Source organism: Perissodus microlepis, chromosome 10 (assembly GCF_051167445.1).
Source record: "Perissodus microlepis isolate ML-2025 ecotype Zambia chromosome 10, ASM5116744v1, whole genome shotgun sequence".
Taxonomy (NCBI): domain Eukaryota; kingdom Metazoa; phylum Chordata; class Actinopteri; order Cichliformes; family Cichlidae; genus Perissodus; species Perissodus microlepis.
In genome coordinates this window covers 4,200,850-4,219,993 of record NC_140470.1, presented here as the reverse complement: position 1 = coordinate 4,219,993, position 19,144 = coordinate 4,200,850, and the positions used below count along the sequence as shown (strand labels likewise).

The window sequence follows — 19,144 nt, the reverse complement described above, 5'->3', positions numbered from 1 at the left end:
AAGCCACAGTCCTCTGTACAGCCAGCGCACTCCACCCCAAAGTTGAACCCAGAGCCCCCTCGCAGCTTTTCATGCTGGCCCAATCTAGTATGAGCTAGAACAATGATCTTATGGTTTCTTGAGCTTTTTGGCACACTTTCAGAGGAAATATATATATATCGCTTTGCTGACAAGCCTCTCAAAACGGCCTCCGTCCAGCTAGCGCTCAAGTGTAATGAACCCCCACCCCCCAACTTCCCCCTCTACCACCACCGCCCTGTCCTTCCCTTCCCTTGTACAGGCTCACTCATGTGGAACTGAGTGACTGTACAGTTTTATCCCTTATCATCAACACTCAAGATCATCAGTGTTCACATCTGTGGGCGGTTTCCTTTGGGGCGATTGCTATCATGGTAATGTTCAGTGAGAACTGCTCTGCAGAGAGGAATGAGCTCTGAAGGACTGCTGTGATGTGCTGGTATCTAACCCAAAGGCTCCAATCAGATCTGAGTAGAACAAGCCTTATGAATGGAACTAGACCACTTCTGTCTGTTCTATTATATTGTTTCCCTTAGATTATTGAGATGATGAATTTAAGCAGAATGAGTTGTTATCATGGCTTATAAGGGCTTTGCCTGCTGGTTCAGTGCAGTAAGTCTGTTGTATTCTACGTTCTAACTTGCAGTTATTACACAGGTAGGTTATCAATTCTAACCCACGACTGAGTCATTCCATAGTTGCACTGAATGTGAGCAAAAGCATTATCATTTTTATCGCTCTGAGAAGAGACAGAGATACATTCCACAGGGTTTGGATTTCATTACTGCATCGAGCGGCAGATGTGTGCAGGTTTTTGTTTTTGGATTTCCATGTAAGAACACCAGAAAGTGCATTATAAGCTGCTTAGGAATACATTTCTGATTTCTTACCTATAGGGAAAAGAGATTCAATTTATTGTTGCTTGTTTGCTTTTTTTTTTTTTTAACTCATTCTCCTCGTATTAGGGGCAATCGACTTTGCTATGATTGTCACGAAGAGCAGACTGATCATGAACGAGGCACGTGTTCCATACTCGGCCACAGTATGCAGGAGAACACTAAGTAGTTACGCTTGACGCAGGCAAAGACAGCAGGTGACTGAGGTCGCCAGCTGTCCTCTATTCTTACCATGAAAGTACTTTTAGATCTTTGCTTGTCCATTGTTCCCAGGACCAGTAAGTTGCTCTCCACTCACGTGCCGCACACCTTAGGACTTTCCTATGCGACCGTATACACAGTGGCATAGTTCATGTAACAGCCTGGAAATGGAATGGATGTCACGAAGCGGTCGGTCGCTGGACCGTCTGTTGCTTTTGTCTGGTATTTCCCACGGAAACCCATCAAGGATTCCTCCCTGAGCAGGTGATGGAAGTGCTCCCTCAGAGTGGGAGCGAAAGGGAGGGGAGTGGCCAGCAGCAGGAGGCTCACATGTTTTCTCTCCCCAGCTGTTGTTTAAGCAGCATTCCCTGTCGCCCAGCTCAGCCACAGCCAGCCTTTGCAGTCTATTTGAGTGTATAGTATGCCTTTGCACACATTTGTTGTCTGAGTGGGCTGCTCGCTGGCAAATTCTTGCTTGGGTTGCACACTTTGATGGCAAAGTATTTAGTTTAGTTTTTCTCTCTCTCTCTCTTTTGACCATAGGCATATGACATAAACAACTGTCTCTTGAAATGAGTAACAGTCAGGGTTTTCTTGCAGCTCTGTGTCTTGCAGAATGGAATGTTTTTGTGTTTCCAGAATGTGCTGTATGACAGCAGGCATCTCCACCCTTTTAATTAGAAGTGATTTCAGATTGGAATAAACAATTTTTAGATTTATGTTGTGACTTTTTTTGTAAAGCCTTGCACTGGTAGTAGTTTCAGTGTTTTAAAATGTTATTGGTCAAACATTTTGACAGACAATAATTAATCACTTTAATCAAAAGCCAGAGCTTTCCAAAGACTGTTCTAAAGAAACAATGAGAACATTGTCGTTCTTTTCCTACGGATCATAACCTTGTCCCACTGCTTCCTTCATTTAAAGTCAAAAAATGTGGGGCAGTCCCCTCAATACTGCCTGCCTTTCAAAGCTCATTTCACCTGTGACCAGTCATTTCCTACACAGTGACGTACTTTTGGCGACCTCACATTCTGCACTCCTCCTCATGTCCGCCACGTTAGCGCTTACTAAGGAACAACAAAACAGTCAGAACAGCTTCCCACAGGATTATTCATCATGCAGTTGTCACAGTCTGCTGTACAGGAAATCTTTGTGAGAACGTAAACCTTTGCAGCAGTCATGTTTTTGACCTCGTGACTCTTTACTTGACTGTTTGACTTTTCGGGGGGTTTTGTGTGTGTTTTTTTCTTTGTCACAATCAGCTGACTCTCTCTTCTGCCTGGTGCTAGAGATTTGAAATGTAAACAACAATCGAAAACGCTAAGTACACTTAACAGCACATGGAGTTTGTTAATAGCCCCGTGTAGAAGTATTGCTGTATGCTGTAGCTAGATGGCATATATCCGCTTTTAGTGCTAAAGAAGGGCACTTCATGACTGAGTCGTCTGTTGAAAGTCCTTCAGAGTTTTGTGAAATAAATTAGAATAGAATAGAATAATCCTTTAATTGTCCCATGTGAAATGCACTACACACAGGTACACACACGCACAGGTCTTTGTCTCCAGATGCCACGTTTATTTATAGTTTCCTGTGTTATGACCGACCACAGTCTGACAGCTGTCGGTCTCAGCTGATTTCCCGCTCCCCTCCGCTCCTCTCCCGTCTCACTATAAAAGGGAAGAAAACCATCATTAGTCCAAAACGCCATCAGCTGTTCTCACCTGCGTCTCCAGCACCGCCCCGTTGAGCTCACCGCACCACTCCTCCCCTGCAGCCGCGCCCGGGACCACACCTCCGCCACATCCCACAAGGGGAAATTTGGTTGTAACAGCAGCCAAAAAGACACATATACAAACAAAGAGTACACAGGACACAGCACAGAAACATACACAATTTTTCTTACATATTTACATTAAGGACAATGGTTACTATATACAGAGTATTGTACAGTATTAAATTAAATAAAAATAACTACAGATAAGAGGCAAACCCAGGTTGTAGTGCGAATCGGTTGATTAACTTATTGCAGTTACAGCATTGATGTAAACATTATGTTTGTTGGGAGCAGTTCTGATTGTACAGTCTAACAGCTGCAGGGAGGAAGGACCTGCGGAAACGCTCCTTCGTGCATCTAGGATGCAGCAGTCTGTCACTGAAGGAGCTCTGCAGTTGTACCCATAAATTGTACCCATAATAAAATATTTGAGTGTTTTTAAATTGTAGAGAAAGAAAAGGGTGCTATTGTCTCCAGCAGTGATCGGACATATATCATTACATGAGTCTAACTTCTTTTTCCTGCATTCAGTCCTCATCTGCACAACGTGGCTTTTGTTCAAGGAAAGCAAACAAATGCTAGCTTAAAGGAAGCTATTGTTGTAACCATAGACTTTAGAAATACTGTTTTATTGAACTGATAGCATCTTGATGACTAAGCTGAACCCAGCTGGGAGGCCCTGTTAGAAGACTATAAAAGCTTCCTGTTGCCACGTCGTACATTTTTGTGCCACAAATATTCAGGTGAATAGTTCAAGACATTCCATGTCAGTTGTATTGTCTTTTAGCATCCATATTCAGCTACCGTACAACAAAACATACTATTTTGCAAAATAGCATTTGACAAAGAGATCTGATATTGGTTCGTCCTCGCAGACAGTATTCTGTTATGTTCTGATCTATTCCTTTTAGTTCTGTGTTGTTCTGGCTTTGCCTTATGCTGCTTGGTAACATAACATATTATTGTTAGCATCGTTATTATTTCACTTCACTTGTCTCTTGCCAGCTCAACACATGACACATCCACAAACATGTGGGTGTGGAGTGGAGAGAGTAACACAACTAAATAGAAATAACAGACAGCAGTATGCAGTAGTAGACTCTCAGTTTGAGCTGAATTGCTGGATTGTTACTGGCTGAAAACCCAGTTATTGTACAGTATCAGAAAAGGAGAATGTCAGCTTGGGGAATTACATTAAAAATGTTTCTTCATTGGCTATATTTGTTTCTGTTATAGGGTTTGAAGATACATTTTGGTATACTGACATTATTAAAGCAAAGCAGTTTCTCTCCTGATGCCAATTTCTTCTTCCATTCTTTAATACATGACATTTTTTCTCCATACTCGCCAAGTGCGCCTACTTGTAGGGTATGATTAAAAAAAAATGGCATCTGCCTGTTCTGGTCTCTGCTTTTTCCATAAACTGCATTTTTCTTTATCTTCTTTTGTCTTACACTTCAATGCAGCCTTAAAATTTATGGAATAAACGGAAAGCTGCAAGGCTGGGGGAATATTCTTCCGATGAAAACAGTCAGAATTTGAAGTCAGCATAGTTACACAAATTTGGCACGACCCTAAAAGCTACATCACAAACCACCCTTTCATTTTAGCCCACAGCAGGCATCCTTGGAGCACGCAGGAAGTCAGGCAGATTAAACCTTTTGGACCTGCTAAGTCAACACGTCTCGGCTGCGTGGTGTTGTGTTATTGTTCCGTTGTCAGTCGAGCCTTAGCTCATCGTGACCGGCTACGCTTACTATCCACGCACTCAACAATGAGCGCTTATCTCTGCAGGCTGTGGCAGAGTGGATCAGCTCCCCCACTTCTCTGTCACTGTGTTGGCCAAATAGGGCATTATTAGGTAAAGGAACTGCTGGCTGGTCAGAAAAGGACCTGTGTTAATATGCCAACATCCAGATTAGCTTGATAGCTGCAGATGCGAGTGTTTCCAGATCTTTATATGTTTTGGGGAATTATTGGTTAATCCTTTATGGTGTGCTGATGGAAAAAGAGGAATATTTCTGCTGAGGATCAAATGTGTGTAAGCGGGTTGTTAGTATACGGGGGGGGGGGGTTATGGTGTGTGGTTGAAGGAACAGGCGGCAGAACGTCATCCATCCAGGATATAGGTTACAGCACAGTAGCAATAGTTATTTCTAAAAGCTCGCTCTTGATCAGTTAAAATGTCGTAACAATCAGTGGATTCCTAGAATTGTGAAATAATATTACCCATAAGCCTGTGCTGTAGCCATACAAATGTTTATTTTCATCATGGTTGGAAAAAGCCTGCACGGAAATTGTGTTCCTAATTAGGATTAAGGAAGGGGTCGGGCAGCCCGGACTAGAATGTGAAGCATTTGCAACGAGCGCCGCTGATGCCATCTGTGCGGAGTGTGGTGAGGAGCTAATTCTGGCACTGAGTGTGGCGTGATTTAACACAGAATTTCGTGGTAGCAGCTCACATTCAAGCCTGGGATTTGACTCTGACTGTAGCCAAAAAAACTGTTACAGGGAGTTGAATTAGCCCTGACCCCCTCCTGTTAGATCTCCTTTAAGCTGACGCCATGGAGCTCCCCAATTCATCTGGACGTTCAACATGTGTGGCATGTCAGATTGCTCGCATAACAGAGATGCTGTGCCAGGGGAGGCCCGCTCAGCCTCTTGGCCTTGTGCTTCAATCTGTTTTGACAAGGCGTTGTCACTGTCTCCCTCAAGAGGCTGACCTAGGCTAGAAAAATGAGCACCCAATTATTTCGTCATGAAGCATGGTCAAGGTTTCTCTCAGTGACCGTGAAAGTCAGGCAGAGCAACTCTTGTGTGCACTTCCTACCTGGGAGGGATACTAATTAGCAGGCTGCTGGTGGTTGCTGCTGACAGCTACTATAAATAGTGTCTGGGCATTTGAATGCTAACCTGTTCTTACTCTGTTGAGGAATAGCTCACCATTGTAGGTTGCCCAAGACACCTGTGACATCACTGACATCAGTCAACATTTTAAAACTAACAGATTTCTATGTTAACATTTAGAATCTATGAAGAAATGCACATTATATACACCTATTTAGCCCAAATATGAAAACCACAGCTCAAGTCGATAATATGGATTATGTCATCACAGTGTAATGTTCTGTTGGAAACTCGATTAAAACTCACTGAAGTCTAAGGAGAAAGGACGTGTAATATCTGTCTAAACATTGTTGCAGACCAAAAACAAGCCCGCGAAATAAAGGGCCTGAACTCCCCAGATCCTCGGGTAAACATCCGTGGGCACAAACAACACCATGCCTGATCAGTGGCACCCCCACATCCATGGCCACAGGGATTTCCTGCCAGCGCCACGGTGCCAGACATGACAGGATACTGCAAGGGGTCCGTGTCAAACTGAGCAACGCTTTTGGGGGAATTTCAAGAGATCAGGAAAGCTTCCCTTTCAACAGCATTGAAGTATTAAACAGTTATCATAAATGTTAACCTGGCTAGCGCAATTGTTAATATTAGCAACATTTACCCCCTTAGCAATTGCCCGATAGCGACGTTAGCCATCTGTTATCATTAATATAGAGGCTAGTGGACTGTAGTCAGATAAGAGATGAATAATTATTGAAGGGCTGAATGCGTCGTGGTATGAAATATTGATTGGATATCCACCTGGAGTGTGGAGAACTGATCTGAGCAAATAAAGAGGGAAATCCAGATTAGACCAGGCCGATCAGAAGAGCACAGCTGATGTAAAATCAGCCTGTGACCAGTTCGTCTTATTTTAGTATAAGTAGTACCACACGTTTCCATAATGCTCTTCTTCTACAATAATTAAGCTATTCAGATGTTAGGTACTGTGTTATTTGTTGGCTCTAAAATATATTTTAGCTTCATGATCTGTAATGAAATGATCTAATTACTTTGTAAAGCAAATGAAACCTCTATATTAGCTAAATATAACTTATATTTGGGAAAATTTGTGGAAAATTAACAAGTTAACTTTTTCCAGATATGACTTTTTCGCTATTCTGTTGTTGCAGGATGGGGTCAAAGTCTTCACCATGGTGGTTATCAGGTATCGAGTAGTTTCCTGCGTATCAGTATCAAGTTTAAAATTCTAGTACTGTAACGAACCTATTGCAAATGTGATAGACACAGTCGGATTGCTAATATTTTGTGCTCAGGCACCGAGAGGAAGGGTCAGAGTGTTTCAGAAAAGAGTGCAGCAATGGAATTACTCTGCATCGCAGATACAAATCGATGGCATATCAGGATCTTACGACTTGATTTTCAGTCAGAGAATTTAGGTCTGCACTTCCACATTGTGTGCGTTTGATGGCTGTGGCATCACAGCACCCACTGACCATTGTTCTGATTAATTAGGCATTCATTCACTCCTCGAGCCTCAAACTGTGGTACAAAACAAAGGTCTCCATTGGCATGCAGGGCCGCTGGGACCATGTGAAGAGGCTGTGTGACACCAAACAACTGGACTATTTTTATACAACAGCCATCTGATTATCTTAGTACCAAGATGTTTCACATGACTTAATGAATGAGTAAACTTATCACTGGAGATCATTCAGTGAGGATTAATCATTTCTAAATGCCTTGTTGACCAGATAAACTTGGGCAGCACACAAGGCTCATGTTTAAAGAGTGTTTGCACACTAATAGCAAAGTACACTATGCATTTATATGTGCTTCAGTATTCAGACAGTAGATCCATGTGATTAGTACTCCTTCAGCAAAAGACCTATTATTAGATAAAAGCATATAATAAGCATATAATATCATATATATATATATACACGTGTGTGTGTGTGTGTGTGTGTGTGTGTGTGTGTGTGTGTGTGTATACATATATATTAGGGGTGCAACAATACACAACATTCACGGTTCGGTTCGATACTTTGGTGTCACGGTTCAATATTTCTTTGATACAAAAAAATGTTCATGCCTTTTTAATTTGTCATTTATTAAAATTATAAATATATATTTTAACTCAAAAGTACAGTTTTTAAATTTAATGTTGCTGAAACAACAAAATAATAATAAAAAAATAAATCTGATCGAGAAATCACTCATCTTTGGAAAAGAGAGTTTATTACAGAGAAATGGCTCTTTCCAAAATAAAAGCTATACTATACGCTTCTTCTGGGCTATATTCTCAGCAGCATATTAAACATATCAGGTCCCCATAAGGAGAATCCTGTGCTAACGGCTGTCTAAATGACTCGGGTAAAGTTTGTAGCATGCGTGCCTGTTGTTTTTGTCTGCTTCCACTTGTCTTTGCACTAGGATGATGTCGGAGTAAATGTGCAGTCATACTCGTTGTGTTCCCACTAGTGCTGTCAGCGTTAATCTCGTTAAAATGACATTAACGCCATAACGCGGCAAATCTCCGTTAACCGCAGATCGCCCCGTGCGTGGGGCTGGACGCCGTCAACACGTTAACAAGCTAACTGCGCTAACTGCGCTAACACACTAGTTCCCACCAATTGAGCATTGCGTGGCACATCCGACATACTGTTTTACTTTTGTCCATGACGCGCTTACCATCAGGGTCATGCTTCACATGAAAACCAAGATAGTTCCAAACGCCAGATCTGAATGAGGGTGGGGGAGGTTCAATTTCAGGTAGCGTTGAGGCAGTTGCCATGTTGCAACGAGCTTAGCTTCTGTCTTGCTAGCTTGCGCTGCGCTCAGTGGATCTGCACTCGACAGTGCAGCCTAGGCGGAGTAGTCGAACGCAGATCCACTGAGCGCTCAACACAGACAGCATCGTCAGAAGAAAAGTTGATCAAATAAATAAAACATTTTGTATTGTTCGATACATATGCGTACCGAACCGAAAGCACTGTATCGAACGGTTCAATATCGATACGAGTATTGTTGCACCCCTAATAAATACATATATATATTGCATATTAGGGGTGCAACGCTACACAAAATTCACGGTTTGGTTCAATACTTTGGTGTCACGGTTTCGATATGTACACACACACACACACACACACACACACACAATATTATGAGTCATTAGACAGGTTATTCTACAGAATCATGAGTCTGTTATATATCTTGACATTTTCTATACGACTGATTTATATCTTTAAAGGAGAGAAATAAGTACAGTGCTGTAGTCAGTACCTTTGTGTCAGCTTATATTTTCCTGTAATTTATCAGGAAGGTTAAATCATAGACACACTGGCTAAAAATCCTGTTTTTAATGGGAACAAAAGGGCTGCATAGGAAACGGATAAAGTTAAGTTCCCCCAAGCACCAGACGTCCATGGATGTTGTTTTCTCGGCTTAATGTGGTCAGTCAGTCGTGGCCTTTATTTAGTCCAAAAATAGTCACTGAAAATTGGGCCGTGCTTAATCCATGAGATTTGATCCAATGTAGCCCAAGATGGGTCCAGCAAAAAGTTGCTGAGAAGACAATTTGGTAGACTTCTCAGTAGCCTTGAAAACTGAAAAGGCGTGTTATCAGATTGTTTAGAGGACATGATGTAAGAGGCTTCTTTCTAATCCAGCAAACCATTTTGCACTGATTTGACGTCTTTCGCAGTTCTGCTGGAACATAACTGTCTAAGAAGACCATTTCTGAGACGTCCTATTACACCTAGATGTTTTTTTAAAAGTTGAAAGTTTTAGATTCAGCATTCGCAAGTTCTATCGAAAACTGTTGAGCTCACAAAGAGCTCTAAAATCTGGAGTGCACATCTCATATTTTGGTGGTATAGTCCCACATAAATGTACGTACCGTGTAACCGTGATGAAAAAGGACTAAGTATTAATATTTTACAGTTCTTAAACAAAGAAGAAGTGCAAAAACAGAAAGACATCCATGTACAGTTCAGCAAGGTGCAGGAGACTGTCAGCATATTTAAAAGAATAAAAAACAGGCAGCACAAAACAGTGTGTTTTAAATAGACGTGACGTGTCTTAAATAGAGGAAGGGGTCTGGGAGGGGTCTCTGCTTGCTTTTGTGTAAAAGTCACTGCATGCCTCTGCTCTTAGGGACTTAGAAATGATGAAAACAGAATGTAAAACGCTGATTTTACAAGGATTTTTTTTATAAGGCTGGAAAAAATATGTTTTTTCACATTTCACTCAAATGTAAGCATTGCTTGGAAGTTTTAAATACAAATTTTGCCAGGTGGGATTCTCTTATGAGAGACTGAAAGGTGAGACCCGAGTCTTCTAAAAGCTATTAAAAGTTGAAAGAGACTTAAAGGGTGGTAATGTGAGGATAATGTGAGTCGTCTTAAATGTGTCCATGTTTCCTAAACTGTTCTTGAATCCCTTAATGCGGAGCATTCATTGCAGTGACTGCCATAGTGGCAAGTGAAAGGCACTGTAAGGTGGAGGAGAAAAAGTTGCTTTTCCTCCACTCTGGTCCAGTCCTGTGAGCCAGTCATACTTAGCTTGAGGTTAAAGTGAGAGCAGGCCAGATGTAGACATTAACACTGACACAAAGTGACAGGTTCCCAGGCATTCAGTGACACCATCGGTTCCTCCCCGTTCCTCACCCCCTTCGTCCTCTCATTGGCTCAGGCCGAGTCTTTGACCCTCCTAGATCAGAGGGCTCACCAACACGAGACCTAGTCGGACTTGTAGACCATGGCTCGCAGCAGCCTCGTATGTAAATGCAGAACAAATTAGTATACAAGTCCTCGTAGGGAAAAGTAAACCATGTTTGTGTGCACCTGGAAAAGATATAATCTATTTGAACTTTTAGTCAGACAGAATGAGTTTATTCACCAGGGGTCGAATAGTTGGTGGAAATAAAAAGCTTGTCTGAAACATCGCTCTTAGTCCAGGATGAGCAGGCTAGAGGGTGACTTAGTGTAACCGTCAGGATTCCTGGCTTTATTTGATTTAAATGCATTGTTTTAGGAAATAAGGACGACCCTTTTAAGTTAACTTTTTTTTTTTTTATCTATACCCACAAACGTAGATGGATAAGCATGCATCTCCCTCACCTCCGCTTCCTGCTCTTTGCTTTCATCTGTTTGCTCCTGTGCTTATTAAAACTGATTGTGTCCAGACCGCTTAGCATTCTGTACACACTCTTGGCCTGGACACTTTCATCTCTGAACATTATGATTCTGCAGGCTCAGTGCCACTTGGCCACAGTACAAGCCACTGTAACTGGGCTGATTCAAAATACTGGAAAGTCTGAAGAGGACTTTACCTTAAAGGAACAGTTCAGCCTATTTATGTGCTGTCCTGTAAAGGAACTTAGTTTCTTACTGTTCGGATGTCTATATGATAAACGTGAAAATACATTCTAGCTTAGCACAAATAATGAAGAAGAATGATGAGTTTATATGAATGCAATATTGTATTCAGTGTTATTTACTGAGCAGATTCTATTTCATTGTTTAACAGAGCTAAGTTAGTTGTTGGCTGTAGCTTTCACATTTAAATGTGAAATTAAAACTACTTTGAGCAGCTCTCTTAATCATAATGGGTCACCACAGTGGGATGAAAACATATTTGATTTGTCAGATTTTTCCTTCCTGTCACATTTGTGTCTCTTTCTGGGATCAAACTAAGGAGCTCCTGTTATTGAGCGGTTGTGTAAACCACTATGCTGGGGCGCATCTTAGCTTACCTGCTAGCAGTCTGTTAAATTGCCTTGTTTTTTTTCACAGAACCCTACGAGAAGCACATCAAATCACCCAAACAACATTACATAACGTAAAGTTAGTGATCCAGTCTGTCACAGAGTGGATCCACAGAGTGGTCTGGGCTCTGGGGAGGCCAGTCCATGACTGATCACGTTCCACTGTGTGTTTTTCTGTCCATGTATGATTTTACTGGTGGTGTGTTTAGGATCATTTTCAATCAGACACTTCCACATGGTATTATAGATCAAAATCTGATGGTATTTTTTTGCATTCGTAAATCCATTAATTCTCACGAGATCCTCAACACACAGGAGGGAGAGGCTGATGATGGGACATGGGTGCCTCCCAGTCACCATGAACTTGTCTGTATAGCAAAGTATTCTAGAGTGAAACATGAGGCCATCTGTCCAACAGCTAAAGCCTGGTTGAAATTAGGTCACGCAACAGAACAATGGTCCGAACCAAACCAGCTAATCTACAGCAGAATTGCTGTAAATCAGAAGAATCAACATGTTGCAGTGGTCGAATCACAGTCCGAACCGGAACCTGACTGAAATTCTGAGACCATGAGATATAAACATAAACAAATGGTCACAAACCTCAAAGAACTGAAGAACGGTGGACCAAAATTCCCACTGAGAGACTGATAAAGTCATACTGAAAATCCATCCATCCATCCATTCTCTTTCCCTTATGCTTTTCAGGGTCGTGGGGGGGACTGCAGCCTATCCCAGCTGTGTTAGTGCGAGAGGCAGGGTACACCATGGACACGTCATCATAATGAAAATGATTACTTCAAATTATTGCTCCCAAAGGTGTTCAACAAGCTATTGAATTATTGGGTGTACTTAGTTTTACACAGGACTGTATAGCACACATAGACAACTCTCACAGTAATACAGTAGATTAAGTGAATATTGATGTAAATTACAAGCTCGGCAGGAGAAAAACAGGCCGCGTGTCGTATCGCATTGTTGTATGTCCTGTCAGTTTCACAGTCAGTGAAGGATTGTTGAAAGAATTAGGTTCTCTCCAGTCAATAGAAACTGATTTTCCCAAATGATCGAACAATGAGATTACACAGCGATGCAACATTTTAGGAGTTATTCCTCTATAATGTCCACATGTTTTTTCAGAGCTCACAGCACACATAGACACCAGTGGCTGGGGATAAGGTTTATGTGGCACACCAGCCCCGTTGGATGGCCACAGCTGTGACAATACAACCTGGGGTCATGGTTCGTGCCAGCAGCCCTAAAACCTTTCCCTTGTAAGAAAGTTTCTGAGATCTGTTTAGTCACTTTCTCCCACAGCTACCAAAACAGGTGGGATCCTGTCAAGCACTGGTCATCAGTCGGTGGTGGGAGGGAGACAGCGACTAAGACAGAAACAGAATCCAGTTACTATGGAAATATCAGCAATATTGCTATGGGAACTGGAGCACCAGAGCATGCTTTGTCTAGGATCGAGCTGTAATCATCTCTGAGAAAGAAGCTTACGGTAATATGCGATGCTCTTATGAATTAATTTGTCAGGCTTTGTGTCCCAGCTGAAATCATAGACTTTTATCAAATGGAAATTAGCATCTCCTCAGGGCAGAGTATGCACAACATGAGAGAGATTCAGCAATACACTGTTCAGCTTGGTGCTTACTTTCTGTCAGGGCACCAGTGTCTCAGTCCATAGCTTAAAGAGAAATATTACTGTTTACAGTTTTGTAACTCTCATAGAACTACTGGGTACGATATAGAAGTTGTATAACAAATAACAATGTAAAGGTGCAAAATAACACAAATCTGTGACTACAGACTATAGTATGTATTGTGTTTGTTTTACTTTTAGTAGTAAGTTGTCCCTTATGGTGAGATCGGTATAACTCAGTCCTCTAAATGTCATGGTGTGGTTTTATGTTTTATTCCTTTCAACACTTTAAAAATGTCACTCTTCCCTGGTTTGACCTGATCCTGCTCGGAGCTTACGTTGAACTTTTATGCACACTGACCACAAATGTGCCGGTCATGTGCCAAAACCAGTAACCCAGTTTGTATGAGATATAAACTGGGTTACTGGGCGCTTTCTGCAAAGAAATTCCAACAGAAACTCCTTAAAGTGATGCTTCAGTAAAACCAGAATCAGAACTGTCTTTGCAAGGTGTTAATTGTGAAGGGCATGTCTTTATTTGGCTCTCTAATGCTACAGTCACATTAGGCAAAACTAGACCATGTGCAATAACTTGTTGCCAAGGGAGGAGGTCTGTCACGCTCAGTCAGTTAAAGCAACGTTAATGTGTCATAAAACAGAAATAAAACAAGTTGGCAAACATGTACAGCCTGTCTAGAAATAGGAAATCTGCAAAATGCTTCATGTTACAAGTCTGTTGCTCTTTATGCTCACACACAAATTCACATTAAACAGAAATTTACGTTAACTACTAAAGTTCAGTGTCCAGCCAGAGCCTCAAAGATGTGAAGCCTCAAAGATGTGAAGCTCTGAGAGAAAAATAATTGACTAGTTGCAGGACGGCAACGTAACCGCAAAATGTCAGCCTTGCTTTTATATTGGAATATAAATCCTTTACTGCAAAGAGATGCATTGCAGACAACTTATGCTCATCAGCATAGCCTGACTCAGATTGATTGCAATGTACTGGCAGTCTGTCTTCTTTTAAAAATTAGGAGACTGCAGCTGTTTGCAAAATTTCACCAATCTTCAAGCGCGATCGTTAGGAGACTTGATACCTCCCACCAGGCGACCTGTGCAGTCAGCCTGCAATCAAGTGGTCGCCCAGTGGTTGAGTTAATCACTTCAACTACTTGAAATCAGCCACCAAATATGAATAAAAATCAATGCAATCACCAGACAACAATCAGTTTTTCTTAGTCAACAGGAGGTTGCAGTCATCTTTTTAATCTAGCGTGACCGAGCCATAAGGAGCATCACTTGGTGCGTGACTTTATTATGATAAAGTAATTTCTGTTATTTTAGAAATTATTTTAAAAAGGTTTATTTGTGCTGATCCAATTCAAGAAAAAAAGTTTCATGACAAAAAAGGGGAAAAAAAGGCAAAGATGTCTTTGCCAAAGATGTAAACAGTGTTAAGATTTGGTTAAAACGTCAAAAGGCCTGCAAATTAAAAGGCAGTGTCGCTGTGAGGGGACACTGTGGGAACAGGAGTTTGGTTCTCGTGTCACTTACATGCTTCATTTCTCCACCACCGCACACTCGTACTCTTCAGTAGTGATGTTGTTGTTTACTTCATTGGTTAGCTTGTTTACCTATGTTTAAATTGGAATCAAGATGCTAAACACCTATTAGCGGTATGTAGGTCATGTTGTTCATGTAACAGTAGCTATGCGGCATTTGATGTATGTTCTTTTAACCATTCTGTGCTTCTACACGTGTTTGAATGCACGTGCTCATCCTGCGTCTGTGAAAGGCTGTAAAGCTAGTCTTTGGTGTCTTTAAAGCAGAACAGAAAATGTGTGACACTATAGTAATGTTAGTAATGCTTATCATACAGCCTTGGAGAAGTCAGTGGTTGGTGACGGGCTGTGAAAGGAGGAGGAGGGTCCTTCTTTTCTGTTAAAGATTCCATATAACATATTAAAAGCTTCTTGGGTGTCCCGTTTGCTTGTAGACAGTCAGAGTTGGCTGAGAGGATCAGTGCAACTCAAGCAGGTGAAGACTTTCCAAACAGCAACTGTTGATAGTATACAAAACTGGGTGTGCGTTCTTTGATGTTTGAGCTTCCAAAGGGTGTGGGAATATTCTCCAAGGGCACGAGGTAGAGATGTTCCACGGGGAATATCACCGGTTGCCTAATTGAATCTTTCTATTTATGATACCGGCCTCATCTCGCCGGATTTACAGAGCAGCGGTACAGGAAACAAGCGCGGCGTCCCAGGGGAAACCACTGAAAGAATGGAGGGGGGTTTTTTTTATCAAGGAATAACCAACTCCTCTGTGCCTATTGTATTATTCAGTGATGTAAAACCTGGGGTGGGGTTTATGAGGGCTTTACACCAAGATTATAGAGAAAACCCTCCACCCATCATGGAGGCAGCAAGGAAGATTAAAAGAAAAAAAAACTTTGATGCAGATTTGCAGATTCCCTGATCTCTCACAGCTGTGTCCAACCAAGAAGCAAAAAAGAAAATAATTGCATATGTAGGTCACTGAGCACCTGCATGACACCCAGCTTACGCCCGGACCCGGTCACGCACTGCTTAGCTATAACACATAGAGTAAGAGTTGCGTCCCATTTTCATGATGATGACCTGAACCTCTAATTATCACTGGCTTTATTGATGCAGGAGAGCAGAAGAAGACCTGAGAGGCTATTCAGGGATGGCAGAACACAGACAGGATGAGTTTGGCATGATCAGGGAAGGATGTGTCAGACAGGCTGGAGCAGAGATGGGAAACACCGCTCTCATAACACCCAGTCAGCAGTTCCTGATACTTTGCTAGCCAGTCCAGCTGTGGCTCGCTGTTACAGAGCCGGGAAAGATGCAGTCTTTGCTGAAAGGATAGAAAGCAGTTGTTGGACTGATCGGCTTTTATTTTATTCTGGGGTCAAAACCTGTGATGTTCTTGCTGATAGGAAGCAGTTTGGTTGCTCATAGGGGGTCTATCTGTATTATTGGAGGGTCTCTACCCTACGTTATATTAGAGGCCAGCCTGTTTGAGTGGGGGTTTAATATGCATTCTTGGACAGCTGTTTCCACAGAAGACCTCTCAAGCTTTTTATCTCTACGTCAAGCTCACTTAGGAACCTAATCTGCACTAATACTGTCTGAAATAAGGAGGAGGTCAGGGAATGGAGGGGACTTCATTGCCTCTTTCTAACTGTAGATGAAACTGAATGCTGTGTTTAATGGAAAGTCGTAGAACTAAATAACTTAATTTTAATCATTCACAAAGAACTTCTGGTTTTATTACAACGCACCATCGTCAGAGATTTTGGACTCTTGCCATTCTCGCATGCTTGGATTCAGTATTAGGTTATGCAGTATGCAGTGCAGTTGAAATTTAAAACCAGAATTAAGCATCACATGTACAAACTTTTGTCAGTAAATATAGTGCATGCATGAATGAAGAAGCTGTGGATTCAGTCATCGTTGCACTGCACATGTAAAGCAAAGATTACCCTTCAGTGATTCTTCATCAAATGAAATGACAAGAGCCGAGCTCGGGTACGAGGAGCCCTCAGTAACTGTGGAGGCTGGAAAGCATTTCTGCTCTGCACACAGCCTTTTTATGCACGCAGCGCGGTAGAGTACAAGTTAAAGAGGCGACATGCTTTCACTGGATTACCACATTTCTGTGAAAAAGTGCATACTCTAATTCTGCTCTTGTGCTGCTCTTTGTTGAAGTTCTCAGTCACACTTTCTGGAGCTGTAGGAAACTTTTTTTCATTTGGTGTTGTGAAGACAACTCTGTCCCACTTGGGACCAAACTTTTCCTTCTGTGTTGCTGTGTAACACAAGCAAAAAAATCAAATATGTCTCTGTATTTATTTAATATTTATTACAGTCCAGAGCGCCGTTGTACTGCTGAACATTTGCCTTCAAATAGCTTCGAATGTGAGTCTGCATGCATTTGACATCCTTTCTGCTTTATTTTTCCCTTCCTTTGCCACCAAGAGGTCAGGGTAAGTTGTAAAGCAGCACCCTGAAGCTGAATTCAAAGTCTTGCTGTTGACCTTCTTAGCAGTTCAAATATGTGAGTGAAGGAGTATTTGAAACAGTGTTTTCTAATTAAAGAACCGTCTGTTATCATCCTGGTTTTTGTGTAAAATTTCATATGATGAGCGTAGCCTGGCTATGCAAAATTAGTAGCCTATAATGGTACTCGATGCTAAAATAGCCATATTTAGCCTCAGTGTGAGCCTGGTGCACAAAACGTGACTCCTAGAATTAAGCTTATTGTCACACATGGGTGCAACCGTTTTTTTGACAAGGTTTTATAACAGTCAGCAGCTAAAAACAAGCTGTCGTCTTGTTATGATCTCCGGGAAGACTGTGGGCTAATCAGCTTATCCTGTCTGCTTTAGCAGGTGACCCTACACAATGCTGTGCATCCAGATGACAGCTGGTGGAGGTCACGTTATCCCTGTTTGAGCAGGTTTCTTTGATTGAGAGGCCCAACACCCTTTCCACCACTAATTAGTAACAGACTGCACCAACTGTAAATATTTTCTGCAACTTTTAGGTGTGGGTTTAAAAATACTTTAAACAGGGGATTGGGTAGAGAGACTGGGGAAAGGCTTTAAAGAATAGCAGGAGCTGCATTTGGCTTCCTCACCGTGCTGTAATAGACAAGCAGTAAGTCTAAATATTGTTATCTTGATTTCAGACTTATCAGAGAAGTCATGCGTGACGGCTCAAATTTGTGTAGAAAAACATGTTAGTGCAGTCATTTTTAGTTTTCCACAAGTTTTTAACAGATTTGTAAAATATTTGTTTTTTGTGAAAAGTGGTCTAATAAAGTTGTAACGTTGCACCTTTCAATGTACGTTTGCACACTCGAAGCACTTTCTACTACTACTTAGCCAATCACACACACATTTTTACAGTACTTTGATCTATACCTAAGCACTTTTATATAACGATCAATCCATCGCCCTTCCGACTAGTAAATGACCCACTCTATGAGCTGAGCCACATCCTCCATAAAGATGAGGATTTCAAACCTAGCAACACTGTGCATCATACCTTGGGACTGTTTTGTGCCGGTGAAACTTGGTGACAGCTGGGACTTCCAGCTGTACAGTAATCCCAAAACTGCTTTTGGAATGGATAACATTAAGTTTCCAGAATGCCTGGACTACGCTTAAAAGCCAGGTCCGTACCAGAAAACCAACCAATTTAAATGAGTGCTACCAATTCTGCCGAAGAAGAGTGACCAAATATCCAGCTAGAATTAGGCCAGAAAAAAGCTACAACATACTGAGGGACATTTAACAAAATATTAGTAGGGATGTAGGCCTATATTTGAGCCTCTGTATATGTATACTTTGGCCATTCTGTATATTTGAGAAAATCCAAAATAAATTCAAACCTGTGCAACCAAATCTTATTTTTTAAAGCCATTAAAGCTGTATAATCATTCCATCCTGGAAGAAAACAGAACAATTCAAAGAAATCATTAAAAGCCCAAATTACCAGGATTCATGCCTATGAGACTGTATAACCACAACTGTATGTCTGGACTCTATGTAGCCTGTTTACTGTGCGCCAGAGTACTAGATATGATTGCAGCATCTCGATAGTGTTTGTTCAATAAACAAATTTAGTAAAAATAGATTATTGGTGACTCTGCATCCATGAGCCAGGCCATCATTGTGTTGATGAGCAGGCTGGTAAGTTAACTTTGACATGGAAATGACTTTGGTCAGCAAATTAATTCACACAAAGGCTGTCGAGATGATTCATCCATGGCCCATTGTTTACACTTTTAGTCCAACACTGGCAACATCGGGCTCAGAGAGAGAGGAAGGGGAAGGTAGAAGCATGGATGGAGGGAGAGAGTAGGGCTCAGCAAGCTGTTGACCTACTGGTTTGGTGAGGTTGCCCTGAAAAGGGCACATGCCTCCCCACACTGTGCATAGAAACAGCACCCACACACACACA

The 19,144-nt window shown here is 41.6% G+C and overlaps 1 protein-coding gene across 1 annotated transcript in view; it reads left to right on the top strand.

Moving 5' to 3' along the window:
• Positions 1–19,144, top strand: part of jam3b (junctional adhesion molecule 3b) — a 38,167-nt gene that overhangs the window by 11,043 nt on the left and 7,980 nt on the right. The gene's annotated exons all lie outside the window — the stretch shown is intronic.